A 15,051-nucleotide genomic window follows, 5' to 3' on the forward strand; every position below is an offset into this window, starting at 1 on the left:
CTTTCTTTTTCCCCAAAGGGAGCTGGTAGCAACTTGTGTCTTCTCCCATACCACAGCACCCATCTACACCTGAAGGAAGAATAAACAACAGATATTAAAATATAATGATGTACCTTGGGGAAGTAAATAGCAGAAAAATGTGGTTGAAAGATGGGTAGAAGGAATTGGCAACATGAAGGGACCAGTGTCAGATAAATTAGTGATCCTATTATCCAAAAAATCCGTATTAAGTCAGGTATCACATTTGCCCTTTACATTCATATCACAATCATATCACATAGTAGGCACCTCTTGGTCATGACTGACCACGGGTGATGCATCCTGGTCGGATGCAAGCCTGGGCGATGTCATATGGAGGACAGGCTGTTGCCCATGCAGCACATCCCCTGTCTCCACGTCGCTGATCGATCCAAAGGAACAGCTGGGCCGTTACAGTTTAGCACCAGCGCCGTCACAGGAGCTGCCAGAGTGAGGTTGTAGACAACAACGAACTGCCTTAGGGCCTCCAACTCCGGCTTTTCTTGAGATTTACTCCTGGAGCCTTTTCCAGGACTGGATATGGCCACAAGGTAGTGGAGGTTTTAAATCAGAGTTTTCCCTCTACTAGATGGACTGCCTTCCCAGGCTGACGAGCCCCATCTGCCCGAGACTAGTGGGGGCGGAAGCGTCTACCTTCCCGTGCAGGTCTATTGCACGTGCCCACTGCATATCACATATCTCAGAATTAAAAGACATTCTTCTAGGAAGATGAGGAGACATTTCTTTAGTCAGAGGGTGATGAATGTGTGGAATTATTTGCCATGGAATGTTGGGGAGGCCAAGTCAGTGGATATTTTTAAGGCATAGATAGATTCTTGATTAGCACAGGTGTCAGAGGTTATTGTATGTATAGATTGCTGGAATTCTACACGGCCTGCAACCTTTGCTTTGATCAAATGTGGCATTTACCCCAGAGTCTTCTTTCTCCTGTTAATGACCTCTCCCTTCATGCCATGTCAGATTCACGTTTCCCTAGGGTCACACATTCAGCTGTCCACCAGCTCTTTTCACTGCAGCTTCTTTATGCAACATTTGATTGATCTGTGTACATTCTAAAGATTTGTAGCTGTCCTTGCCATTTCCAATTCCACTAATAGAATCTGAGACTCGGGATGTCTCTGATTTTCATTTTTCTCTAAGCCAAAGTTTACTTTCCAATCAGTTCTATTGATTACTTACGCAATTATTGGCTTTCCTTCAATCTTTCAAGGAGTTTAAACAATGATGATTTTAATCTGGATAATGTGGATAGTAATAAATACTTCACTTAATTATATCCACAGTTTGTCAGCAACTGACGGTAATTATTCATTTCAAAATGTTTAAAATGTGTTTCCACCCACACATCGGAATAAAGATTCCAATTGTTTATTGACTATTAAATGTTGACATGGGGAGAAATATTTTCAACACCAAGTCCTGCCAACATTTACAGAGCCTGCTGTGAAATTTAGAACTGAGCTTGTGGAAGATGTGTTATGTTGAGCCCTCTGGCCTGACAACCTTTACACATTTAATAACAGTGAAATATCAACATGGGTTTGCACTGATAACAGACTTGGAGTTTGAATCAAGGCCCACTGCTAAACTGCTTAAGAGACATAGCAATCGGATTCAGTACGACAACTGTGGTTTACTCAGCACCAGAGTCATAATGATGGGCAATAAATTCTGCCTTGACTAACCCAGAGTTCAGGCAAAAGGAAGTAAATAAACACAGGATACCAGTTTGCACATTGATGCAATTACAAAAACAGCTCATCAACACAGAGGTTTGAGGAGATTTGACAGGCTAAGGAAGGCAGTTGGACAAAGGGGACTTGCTCAGATGGGCATTTTGCTCGGTGTGGGCGTGTGGGCCGAAGGGCCTGTTTCCATGCTGTTTCACTTTATGACTATGTCCTTTTGAATATATAAACTTCTGCCAACTTAACAAAGCTCAAAAAGTAGGCAAAGTAGTACCAATAGGCAGAAGAAGTATATCAATAATTAATGGTTACATAATCATAGAATGTAATGGTTATTATTATTTTATGATTATTATTCAATCTAATAATAATCAAAGAATGTAACAGTTTAATGACTATGTATCTGCACAGAGCAGTACCATATTGTCAGCTGGAACATGACGTCTGTAAATGGCAGCTTAAGGTTCAAGTTGGCATTGTATATTGATTGGCACTGCAATGCTCATAGACATTAGTGCATCTCATTCCCCGTTTTTAAATGCCACAAGGACATACATTTCTAATTTGTGAATGCCGCATAATTCCATTGAAGTTTCCCGCACCCCTCCTGGAAATTAGTCATGAATGACATCAATAGTTATTTTCTCGATGTTAGCAGATTCATGTCAGCATTTACGAAGAAAAAACAAACACTTGCCAAAATTAGCCTTTGGTAATTTGCAGCTAAATAGATAATTACAAAGTTGCTCCAGCCAAACAAATCAGAATGCATTCTCCATATTTTTAAATAAATTGTAGATTTGTATATAATGCATTGAACAATTTAGACATTCTGAGTAAATATGTCCAATGTGGAATAGATCAACACTTCATTCTTCTCACTGATTCTTTTCAACTCAATGCAATGCACCTAATGGCATTGGAATGGGGGTGGAATGGCGCTCCCGTCGGAGCGGCCCAGCTCGAGGGAGGAACGGCGCTCCCATCAGAGCGGCCCAGCTCGAGGGAGGAACGGCACTCACGTGAGGGCGATCCGGCTCGGGGCTGGAACGGTGCTCCAGTGGCTGGGATGGCGTTCTGGCGGCGGTGACCTGAGTCCGGGGTTCAGCCGCGGGCCAGCGGCTGCGTCCGCTGGACTGGAGGGCGGCAGCTTCGACCACCCCGGGCCGCGGTGTTTGAGCCGGCCCGTTTGCGGGGTTCGGTGAGCCGCGGGACTGTTTGTACCATCGCCCGGTGGGGTATCGCCTCAGCGCAGAGGGAGAAGAGGAGGGAAGAGACTGCAGCCCTAAGATTTTTGCCTCCACCACAGTGAGGAGGTGCTTGGAGGACTCACTGTGGTGGATGTTAATTTGTGTTTATTGTTGTTTATTATTGTATTATTGTATGTATGACTGCAGGCACGAAATTTCGTTCAGACCGTAAGGTCTGAGTGACAATAAAGGTAATTCTAATTCTAATTATAATTATAATAGATTTTTATTATCAAAGGTGCAACGGCATTTATTTGAAATAGTAATTCATGTGGATTGGGAAATTCAGATTTCAAACTTCTTCTGAGACAAAATATAGCTGTGCAACTCTGCAGCACAGGCAAAATGTCTTTATGTAGAATTGGCAATTGGAATCCAATTAGAATTAATACTGTGCAGTTATCAAGCAATTAGGCTGAAACCTGTTGGAAAGAATTGATCATTTCATGGCCTTTTGGTTCAGATCAAGTGTGGCTACTGTTCTTATCAATTATCTGAGTCAGAGGTGGATCTCTGTTGTTTGAAGGATCAATCTAACACCTCTTTCCAGCTGTAAAATTAAATCCATTGAGCAGGATGGCTGAAGCTTCGAGTTCCTTGGGAAGCCAAGGGAATCAGAACATGTTGAAGATGGTGGTGAATGACTCCAGCGAGGGGAACCCTCTTCACAGGGCTTCTTCATCAAGAATGTCCAGCTGGAGACCTCCAGGTTTGAGGTCAAAGACAGCTATGGCCACCAGGACTTCCCGGATAAAGGATATTTCAACATCACCTTCAAGCACCCAGTGGGATGGCAGAAACTGCTCCAGAACTTGCACCAATTGTTATTCCCTTATTCCCTTATTTGTTATTCGCTGTGAATTGTTCAATTGTAGTCATGTATTGTCTTTCCACTGATTGGTTAGCACGCAACAAAAAAACTTTTCACTTCTCCGTGACAATAAACTAAAACTGAAACTGACGAAGAGGAAATAAGTTCCACCTTTGATGCTGAAGATGCAACCACTCTTCACCCTTCTCACTAAGAAGGCAGATGTGATAATCTGCACATATTTTTAAACTTCATGTGCCGATTGTGGATGTGCTCACCTTCCTGGTTCATTGTGTCAAGGGAGCAGGGAGCTGCGTTGATGTGATCAGGATGTGGATCAGCAAGGGTCAGGTGAAGGTCAAGCTGAGGATGGATGTCGAAGGACCCATCATGTAATCACCCCCTCGCCCTCAGTATTCACTATTGGGGTATTGAGGATTCATAGTGTTCACAGGATAGTCCAAGGTGTGTTGCAAATGCTACAAATCCCTGGACATGTGATGTCCAAATGTGGCACTGTCATCTGCAAGAACAGCAAGCAGGAAGACCACCAGACTATGGACTGCATGGAAACCAAGCATTGCAACCTATGCAGGGAGGCAGGCCACCTCTACAGGGACTATCCCAAACAAACCTGCACCTCTGCTCAAGCGATGATAGGGGCAGTTGCCAACAATAGCCCTTGGGATGTCGACACACCCCCTACTACCGCCGGGATCCCCACAGAAACTGAGACTAGGAGGAATAAGGATAGCCTGACTACCTCAAGCTCCCAAACCATAGACATTGAACCATCAGATCGATATCCTTGAGTGCCCAGTCCACCTCAGCTCTGGGATACCAGGAACAGTGCAGAGGCCAGCGTCCCCCAGCTCCTCGGCGAGACCAGGATCAGTGCGGATACCAGCTGCCCCAAGTTCAGGGAGACTGGGAGCAGTAAACTGCCCAACTCACCCCAGCTCTGGGAGTTGGAGGGTACAGAGCTTTCGTAGGATAATGGATCAAGGAGGGATCTCCCCCTAGCAACACTGCCAGTTTTGACAGAAGATACCCCTCTCCCTGACAGCTGAGACATAGACATAGAAAATAGGTGCAGGAGTAGGCCATTCGGCCCTTCGAGCCTGCACCGCCATTCAATATGATCATGGCTGATCATCCAACTCAGTATCCTGTACCTGCCTTCTCTCCATACCCCCTGATCCCTTTAGCCACAAGGGCCACATCTAACTCCCTCTTAAATATAGCCAATGAACTGGCCTCAACTACCTTCTGGGGCAGAGAATTCCAGAGATTCACCACTCTCTGTGTGAAAAATGTTTTCCTCATCTCGGTCCTAAAAGATTTCCCCCTTATCCTTAAACTGTGACCCCTTGTTCTGGACTTCCCCAACATCGGGAACAATCTTCCTGCATCTAACCTGTCCAACCCCTTAAGAATTTTGTAAGTTTCTATAAGATCCCCCCTCAATCTTCTAAATTCTAGCGAGTACAAGCCGAGTCTATCCAGTCTTTCTTCATATGAAAGTCCTGACATCCCAGGAATCAGTCTGGTGAACCTTTTCTGTACTCCCTCTATGGCAAGAATGTCTTTCCTCATATTAGGAGACCAAAACTGTACGCAATATTCCAAGTGTGGTCTCACCAAGACCATGTACAACTGCAGTAGAACCTCCCTGCTCCTATACTAAAATCCTTTTGCTATGAGCTTGGAAATGGTGCTACAACTCACCAAAGCTCAGGACAAAGGACCGTAAACTCCAAGATAACAATGGAGAGAAAACTGACATCTTTAAATAGATGGGGAACAGATAGCTTCCCCATCACGCCTGGAGTCAGGCAAGGTTGCCCACTCTCCCCTGTTCAACAAAACTCAACAAATATACAATACACAATAATACAATAAATTATCAGTTATACTTGGTAACCAGACCATTATAGAGCAGGCCGAAGTACCTAGTGCAACCTATACAAAGTCTATAGTAGCTCGTTGCTGAGGTAGGATTGTTATTAGGTTTGCACATGTGGATCAAAAGCCTAATGGTTGATGGGAAGATCTGTTCTTGAACTTGGAGGTGCAGCATCTTCTTCCTGATGGTGACAACAGGATGGGAGTATGGCCAGGGTGGTGTGGTTCCTTGATGATATTAGCTGCCTTCTTGAATTAACAGTTCCTGTAGGTTACCACAAGAGTTGGGCATTCAATACCCTTGATGGAGTGTGTTAGATTAACTTAAAGGAAGTTTCTCACTATAAAAGAGTTGAAGATGTAAGACATTTTTGATCAAACCTGCGATATTTTGAGTCATAAATGTATAAGAAGAAAGAAAATGAAGGCATTCTGTCAATGCCTTTGAAGTTTAGACCCTCACTTAGGTTTTTTTTGTATTGTATTGTATTCAAATTTATTGTCATTGTCTCAATTAGAGACAACGAAATGAATTTTCCTTACAGGCAGGATCATAAAAATAAATAAATAATAAATAATAAAACATATTAAAAATAAAATTGAATTAAAAAAAGAAAAGCACAAACACAGAAAGTCCACGACACAACATAACACAGTGGCACCAAGGTGAGGAAGGCACCATAGTCCAGCCAGCCTCCCCTCCGTTCTTCCCAGATGTTCATCCGTGGTCTGGGCCTTCCGAGCACCCGCAGTCGCCGCACCGGGCGGCCCGATGTTCAGGCCCTCACGCCGGGCTGGTGGAACGCCGACGCCGATCCCCGACGGTGAACATCCTCCTCCTCAGCGGCCCGGACCTCCTGATCAGTCGCCTCCCGCAGCCGGAGTCCGCAGCTCCCGAGTCCGCAGGCCGAGCCGGGCAGAGTCGCAGGACCCCGCGTTGTTGATCAGCGCCGCCCGCGTTGGGAGCAAAGCTCCGCAAACCGCAGCTCCATGATGTCGGTGCAGCAGGTCCAGCACTCCAGGCTCCAGACGGCGATCCCCGGTAAGGCATCGACAGCCCCGCGATGTTACAGCGCTGTCCCGCCGCTGCTGGAGGTCTGGTCGATCCCGGCAGGAAAGGCCGCGCCAATCCAGTAGGTAGGCCGCTGGGGGGTGAGGACGCGACTCGAATAATAGTCGCGTCCTCTCCAGGAAGCGACCGAAGGACGGTATCCCCCTTACCGTGCCCTCTTCCCCCACATAAAGACATTTAAAAAAACATAAATAACACACTTTAACATAATTAAAAAAACAAAAAAACAAAAAGATACCGGGCTGAAGGTGGAGGCTGCTGGCACCAGCGCCACCGGAAGTACAATAGTCAGGATCAAACCGGGGACTCTGGCATTGCCGCTGTGCCACCTTGCCACCAATATCGTTAACTTCAAACATCCAATGTACAAAAACAGTTAGTTCTAGCAAATGACAGAACTAGTTTCCTCTCTCCCCTCTTGTAATAATTGTTCTTATCTGTTACAATTCAGCTGAGATATGGTTACCATATCAAGTGATTTTGGGGTATTTTCCAAGCTATGGACAAAATCGATATAAGGTCATCTGTAAAAATGGAAGCAGTTCATCCCCCAGGGATGACCTGCTGTTGGCATTAACAGTATGGTTTTTTTTCATGGGAATTAATAGTAAGATTAAACGAGAACTTACCAGTTTGCAGTTTGATCTGTATTTTATGAGGAGTTACGATGAGGGATTACGTGAAGAACCCGCTCAGTGCGCAGGCGCGGCATACTTCCAAGCAGCGGTGTGGAATCACAGATAGAAACAGTTATTTGAAGTAAACATAGTAAAGATAAGGAGACATCAATTTATTAGTTTGATCCATATAATGAGGGTGGGAGCGGAGGGCACGTAATCCCTCATCGTAACTCCTCATAAAATACAGATCAAACTTCAAACTGGTAAATTCTCGTTTAATCTTACTATTTTACTTCGGAGTCACGTGAGTGACTACGTGAAGACTTCAAAGCTCTGTGATTTCAAACCGTGTAACAGTTCATACTTCACTCGCTGCCGAAGTTATTCGAGGGAGGAAGTATGTTATCGTAATCAACCATGAATCTGTTTGTAAAAACAATAATGGTGTTATTAACAACAACAAGACCAATTGCTCCCCCGGGCTTAAATTATATATATTTTTGCAGATTCTTTTTCTGCAAACGATACAGGTTCTGTCAGTGGTTTGTTACAAAAGTTTGGAACGTATACTCCCTAGACCACCCTGCAGTAGCCAGGATGTGGTCCATAGGCTCGTCCATCCTCTTAGTTACTGACGTGGAAGCTGTCCTGGTGGAATAAGATTTTATACACATTAGTATTTACTCCAGCAACTCCCAGTACCTGCTTGAGCCACTAGAGATAGTTTAGCTCGTCACCCGACCATGAGGTTTCCTGTGGCTGACCCATAAGGCTTTTTCCTCTCCCTCGGTATTCCTTATTGTGTCGATCTCTAAGTGGGTCATGACACATAAAACGTGGTTCAGGTGGGTATGCCCGGAATTTCATGACTGGACCTGATGTTCCTGGTCTGTTCTGTTTGGCCAACCTTTGAATGGGCATGTGACACTATCTGGTGTTATAACCATGTTGTCCCATCGCAGTAGATGGGAGAGCTGGCTCTTTGTGTTGATGTAAGGCCACCAGCATGTCCATCTTCAGGGTAGGCTGTTCCAGGGTGAGTGACCTGGCTGGTGATCATCCCCTAAGGTATGTCAGGATTTCACTGACATCCCAATTTGGGTGTACCTATTTCTGGGGAATGGATTGATATACCTCTCCTGTATCTGATCACCAGTGAGCGGTACCCAAGTTGAGTAGGCTGACAGAACATGTCCTTCATTGTGGTGAAGACCTGCCAGGAGCTCCAGTACAGTTTTTGTTATAGTTGAATGTGTAATTCCTGTTTTGGAAAACAGTGTACCATTTCTTGATGCTCCTCAGGTATGTTCCCTAGGATATGCGACGGAATGCTGTCATCAGGTTGATAGTGCTCCTGATCCAAGCACAGCAATGGTCTTCCCAATTCTGCAATTCTTTTAATGACCATGTCGAGGATCACTGGGAACCATGCTTGTGGACTTGGTCCACTGTAATTTGCGTAGTACCCGACTGATGAAGCCGTAGTACCTATTGAAGAGGTAGAAGGAAAGGAAAACATAGAGATTAGGTTCCCCCCACCCCTCAATATGCGGGAATGTCTCCATTGCCGCTGCCTTGAGATTAGTTTCATGTGACGTAAGTTAGTACGTGGTGATTTAATTGGATATAAGGAATCGATATCTGGTGTCCATATTGCTTAGTAATTTCAGCAAATATTTTTGGTTTAAATGTATGTTTACAGTATTTAGCTCACCTGATAGGTGAGTTACTGATGGTCAAACATGTTTGACGACATACGGTTTCCAATTGTTAATAAATTGTCACCTAATATCGATGTTCTCCGCCCAAGTGGTTTGGTATATGCCACCACTGTGATGTTGTTATCTTATAAACGAACATGCAAATTTGGTGGATTACTGAGCAAATGCTCAGTTAATATATAACATGTTTAAGTCAATTCATATTGGCATTAAGTATTACAAGCTCAGTAACACTTCAGGACACATAAGATGTTACTCAAAACAGGTGGAAGTGTACAACCATAATCCTTCCTGCCGATAAATTCCATGATAGCACTACAGATTAATCCATTTTCCCCCATATTACAGGTATGGAGATAGTTTTGAACACTAGTATCTCAGCTCATAGGAAAGGTACAAAGTTCAGTAGCTGGTAATGCTGCTATATCCCAATTACTTTGCCATGTAGTTGATTGGTGGTTAATGCACCATGACTGATAGTCTTAATGAATACCAGATAACAAATTTGTGGATGGTCAACGTAAATATCTGGATATATATTTTGTGCACCGTTCCCAGAGGCACTGCAATACTGGGTCGATGCGTGGAGTGGACGGAGCAACCCCTATTCCATCTCCCTGTTCCAAATTTCTATTTAATATATGGTCCCTAGATAAGGGACGTATCAGATTATTAAACTGATAAGAACAGATACTACACTTGATCTTAGCCAAAAGGCCAAGAAGCGATGCAGCTAAAGCTGTATCCAAGGATAGTTTGTCGTTAATATATAGACATGCCATGACGGAATGTTTCTAAGTGTCAGGGCTAGTTGATTCTGGATAACTTTGACTTAAATGCCGCAACGCTCATCATGGTTACTCCATCTAGGTAATTGCGGTATATCCGAAACTTATATGAGAAGGTACTGAATAGTGTGCATCTTCAAGGTCGATGTCTACCATAAAGTATCCTTGGATCCATGGTAGTAGTTACAAATCCCATGAATGGGTATACCTGGTGAAATACTCAAGTGGTTTATCAACGATGGTGCGACATTCACCATCGTGGGAGGGTAGACCCCTTGGGGTGCTTGCTGAATTGGTGGCAAGATATTAATTCTATTCCCCTTGTATTTATTTTTTGGTATATAACTACCAAGAGTGATAGCTTCCTAACCAGGCGTGATTCACCCACCCCTTGTTAGTACAACCCTTAACCTTTATGTGATGGTAGGAACCATACTTATCTGTCTTCGATTTCTGGTTCCTTGTTCTTGTAGGGACGATGTTTGTTGGGGGGTGGCGCATTTTCCCTGGGGCCTGCTCTGGGCCGTGGCCTAAAATGCTACGGGTTTGGCATGCAGGCCCCGAGCTTTCACCAGTACCATGAGGTAGACGCACCTGGTGGACACGTGGAGGTACTGCTGTCTGGTTTAGTGTGGAGCTCATTCCAGACTCTGCCCTCTTGTGCCGAATAGTTTGAACACTTCGTCCAGTTTTTTAGGACTGGTTTGGTAAGTGCCAGGTAGCAGGATCTGTGCTTGTGAGGTCGGCGTTCTCATAGTCCTGTTAATTTCATAGATTGAGGGCAGGTTTGTGAGTTCATTTGAGAAGTTATGAGGTATACCGTTGAACAGTAGGGTCAGGTGTTTTGCCATACTACCCTGCCCTTCTGGAATGAGCAGGTGGACATGATAGCCGACGTCAGGGTACCAAATGCATTTAAAAAATATTTAGGTTAAATGCGCTGCTCAATGTATCCCCCAATAATGGCGGGCACTTTGAGTAAATGCAATTTAGGGGAGGCGTGATAAAACCAACGCCTCATGGCTACCTGTCTTGGAGAGGTTTTTTGGAAAAGACAGGTAGTAAGCTGGCCATCAGTTGAGACTGAAAAGCCATCTCGCTAGTGGTGGAGCCACATAGCGGCCACACCCAGCAGCTCTTCCTGATCCTGTACCTCAAGCATACTCCCGATATTGTTCAGCCAGTGACCCCTCTTCATGACCAGCCCAGCCACTGGTCACCCCAAAGCTAACCACACTAAGGAGGAAGCGATGGGCAGTGCCTAGGCACTGTGGAGGGTAGGCCTGAACCCTCTAGCGAGACTGCCCCTCATGTAGCGTGTCTCGCAGGAGCTCCTGCTCCAGGAGCCGCTCCAGCGGCTCAGGCGGCTGTCTCTCTCCCATGCGGGTGGAGAGACGTCCCCTCCGACAAGTCGGAAGCCACCGGCCGGATGCCTCTTCGGATGGCTGAACATCCAGCCCGCAGCTCAGGCACTAGCGGGACTGGCCTCGGCGCGGTGTGGGGATAGCGGAGCGCCCGGTAAATGTTCGTACCGCCTTCTTCTAGAGCTTTTGTGCCTTGTAGAAGCGAGAGCGCCCCTCAAGCAGCACGTCTCGCAGGCACCTGCTCCGTGAGCTGCTCCAGCAGCTCAGGCGGCTCTCTCTCCCCCCGTGCGGGTGGAGAGACGTCCCGTCCCAAATCGGGAACACTGGCCGGATGCCTCTTCGGGTGGCTATACATCCAGCCCGCTATCGGGCTGGCCTCGGCACGGTGTCGGGGAATTGCGGAACACCGGGTCGCTCCTACCGCCTGTTGCTGCCCCCCTCCCCCCCCGACGGAAAACGTTCCTCCTCGAACGAGGGACAGTTTTGTTCCAGAGCCTTTTTCTCTGCCTGTAAAACACAAGCAGAAAAAGGGGCTCCCCTGTAAAAGAAAACCCGACCTCAGGATACTCACCTGACGGTCCGTTTCATCTGTTGCGGGAGCGCCTAACTCCCGCTGCCGCTGTTGCACTGCTGGCGTAATGCCGCGCCTGCGCACTGAGCGGGTTCTTCACGTAGTCACTCACGTGACTCCGAAGTAAAATTCCCTTATGTTCTGTTATAAATCATCTTTTAATAGTAAATGGAATGACAGAAATTTGATGCTTACATCATTTACCCAACCACAGTAATAACACACAGAATTGGATTGGAATTGATTATTTACAGCGCAAAACAGCTTTTACTTTCCAAAATAAGCAGAGTGCAACAAAGTTGAATTGAGGTGGCTTTGGCTCCATTGGCATTACACCATTCACACGGCATGGACCTCTGGCAGACCAGAAGCTACTCAGTGACAAATGTTGCAATGTCAGTCAACACATTCTGTCGCTAAACTCCATGTGACATCCAGTGACTGAGCCCAGATTTGTTGGGCTCCCCTATTATATCCTGCTGTTGGAGTATCTCAGGTCACACACTGTGATTAAGGTCCAAAGACTTTATTAGCGTTACAGCATAGGTAACTTCATCTTAGCACATAACTCAAAAGTGAGGGAGAAAGGGCAGAGAAGCTTTCTGTTAAACTAGTGGGCGTAGCTACAAAGTATGACTCATAACATGAGTGGCACTGATCTACATCCTCCCTCTTAAATAATTAAATGTCAGTACAAAACCATTGACTAAATAAGGCATGCGTAGAAATTGATAATACGCTAGAGGAAAGTCATACATAGCATGGGTACTTCACGGTGAACTTGCAAACATGACCAGCACGTGTACGATAAAGACCATCTCCGTTTTTCCCCACCGGGGACAGAGCCGGTGACTTCATGGGTGACGGAGACTGAACCAGCATTCCCGGTGATGAAACAGGGGACTGCAGCACAGGCGGAGGGGGCGTAGCCACTGGCAAAACAGCCGCTCCAGAAGTGGGTTGTTGTGCTGGTGTAGGCGGATCAATGCCGCTGGACACGGACAGAAGTCCACTTGTACGGTCTGGATAATACGGAGGTGGAGCTGGCTCATCACAGGCAGGATATGTTGTCTGTTATGCCTGTAGGTGCCGCCATCGGCACTGACCAGATATGAGAGTGGCTCAGAAGCAGTTCCAGAAATAACACCGATACGGTCATGGCCATTGTCAGTCTGCAAACGAACCACCTGCCCATTGGTTAATGGTGGCAGTGGCCTACTTGTTTTGTCATACCACTGCTTTGAATGTCACGCTTTTGTTATAACCTGGACTGGACTTCTGATGGTGGAACCACCTGTGGGATCAATGCTTGATTCGCCACAGGCACCGTGGCTCAGATCTGCCTCGACAATAAACGTTGAGCAGGTGAACCCAAAATGGGGTTGGGGGAGATGTTGCATAGGTTGAGCAGGTCCAGGTACACATTGGAATTAGCTCTGTACGAACATTCCATGAGATGTTTGGCACTCCTGACAGCCCGCTCAGCTCGACCATGGATGTTCAGAACTACTGATGTTGTGGTGAAAATCCTAGCGTGCAGCAAACTCCTTGAAGCGTTGGCTGGTAGATTGACTGCCGTTATCAGATAATATTATGCACGGAGCTCCGTTGTCTGCAAAATGGCGAGCAAGCTTCGAAACTACCCCGAGAGGTGCGGCTATTAAGAAAATCAATGTCAAACCATCCAGAATACGAATCGACAAGTACCAATGCCTTTCAAATATGTCAGTTGCCAGTGTAGACCACAGGAGAGCAGGAGCCGGATGTGAAAGGAATGGCTGCTTTTGTTGGTGAGGTGTCAAGCTATTACATACTGCACAGGATGCCACATTCTCACTGATGTATTCGGCCATGCCAGGCCAGTAAAACATGTTTCTTGCCCGTAGGACGGTGGCTTCAGTGCCTGGGTGCCCTGCATGGACAGTGTTAAAATACTTGCTGTGCAGCGAAGCAGGGACTACAGCCTTGTGTCCATTTACAATAATGCCATCCTGCAGCACTAGCTCATCACGGATGCCAAAGAAAGGTCGAACTGGCAGCGAAACGTTGTAGTGTTTGTCTGGCCGGCCACGCTTAATGACGGAGGCGAGCGACCGTAAAGTACTGTCAGCAGCAGTGTGGGCAACCAGGTCCTCCACACAGGACGAGGGAATAAAGGACACAGTCATTATGATAAAGTCAACATCCGGCGAGGACGGACCCTCACAGGTGTTCCAGGGCGCATGCGAGAGAGTGTCAGCCAGGTGCATATCCTTACCACGTTTGTAGGTCAGATTAATGTCATATTTTTGAAGTTGCAGCAGCCCTGGAGAGGCATGAATCGGTTTGTTAAAGATGCTGATCAGATGTTGGTGGTCAGTTTCAATAGTGACCATATGTCCGAAGATAAAGTCGTTAAATTTTTTGCAGGCGAAAACAACCGCCAGCAGTTCTTTCTCAATTTGGGCGTATCGTTGTTCTGTGTCAGTCATAGTGGGCGAGGCATAGGCAATGGGCTTATTGCCGCTACTGTCATTTTGAAGACATGCTGCGCTCAGTCCGTGTTGTGAAGCGTCACAAGTCAGTGTGACCAGTCCGTCTAGGATCAAATAAGCGAGAGTAGGAGCACAAAAGCTGCTTAAGAATGTCAACCTCTCTCTGCTGTTGCTCGTGCCATGTCCAAGCAGTGTCTTTGTGTGTAAGCTGGTGCAACGCGGCTGATATTTCACTGAAGTCTGGAATAAACTTGCTCAAGTAGTTAACCATGCCAAGGAATCTGCAGACCGAGCACATCTGCGGGTTAGCACTGATAGCACTGGTTTTCACCGGATCAGTTCTTAGGCCGTCCTTAGTGAACACATGGCCTATATATTTCACCTCACTTATCCTGAATTTGCATTTTTGAGGGTTTAGCTTGAGGTTAATGGCCTTGCCACGATCCAGGACCTTTGTCAGATTAGCATCGTGTTCTTCGACAGTTCGTCCAGCAACGAGGATGTCATTCACTACAATGGAGCATGGGTACCTGCAAACAACTGCTCCATAGCTTGTTGAAATACTTCACTAGCAGAGTTTATGCCAAAAGGCATGCGAAGAAATCTGTAACGCCCGAACGGTGTGCTGAAGGTGGTTAACTTGGAAGAGTTGTGTTCCAGCGAAATCTGCCAGAATGAACTCTTGGCATCTAGAACAGTGAATACAGTTGCCTCAGCCATCTGCGCTGCAATCTCGTCCACAGTGCGC

General features: G+C 46.1%; 1 non-coding gene across 1 annotated transcript; it reads right to left on the minus strand.

Moving 5' to 3' along the window:
- Positions 1-9,644: 9,644 nt before the first annotated feature.
- Positions 9,645-9,835, minus strand: LOC116972666. The gene has a single exon (XR_004411866.1). It is a non-coding gene; the product is annotated as a U2 spliceosomal RNA (small nuclear RNA).
- Positions 9,836-15,051: the final 5,216 nt, after the last annotated feature.

This window comes from Amblyraja radiata, chromosome 4 (genome assembly GCF_010909765.2).
Source record: "Amblyraja radiata isolate CabotCenter1 chromosome 4, sAmbRad1.1.pri, whole genome shotgun sequence".
Classification (NCBI taxonomy): domain Eukaryota; kingdom Metazoa; phylum Chordata; class Chondrichthyes; order Rajiformes; family Rajidae; genus Amblyraja; species Amblyraja radiata.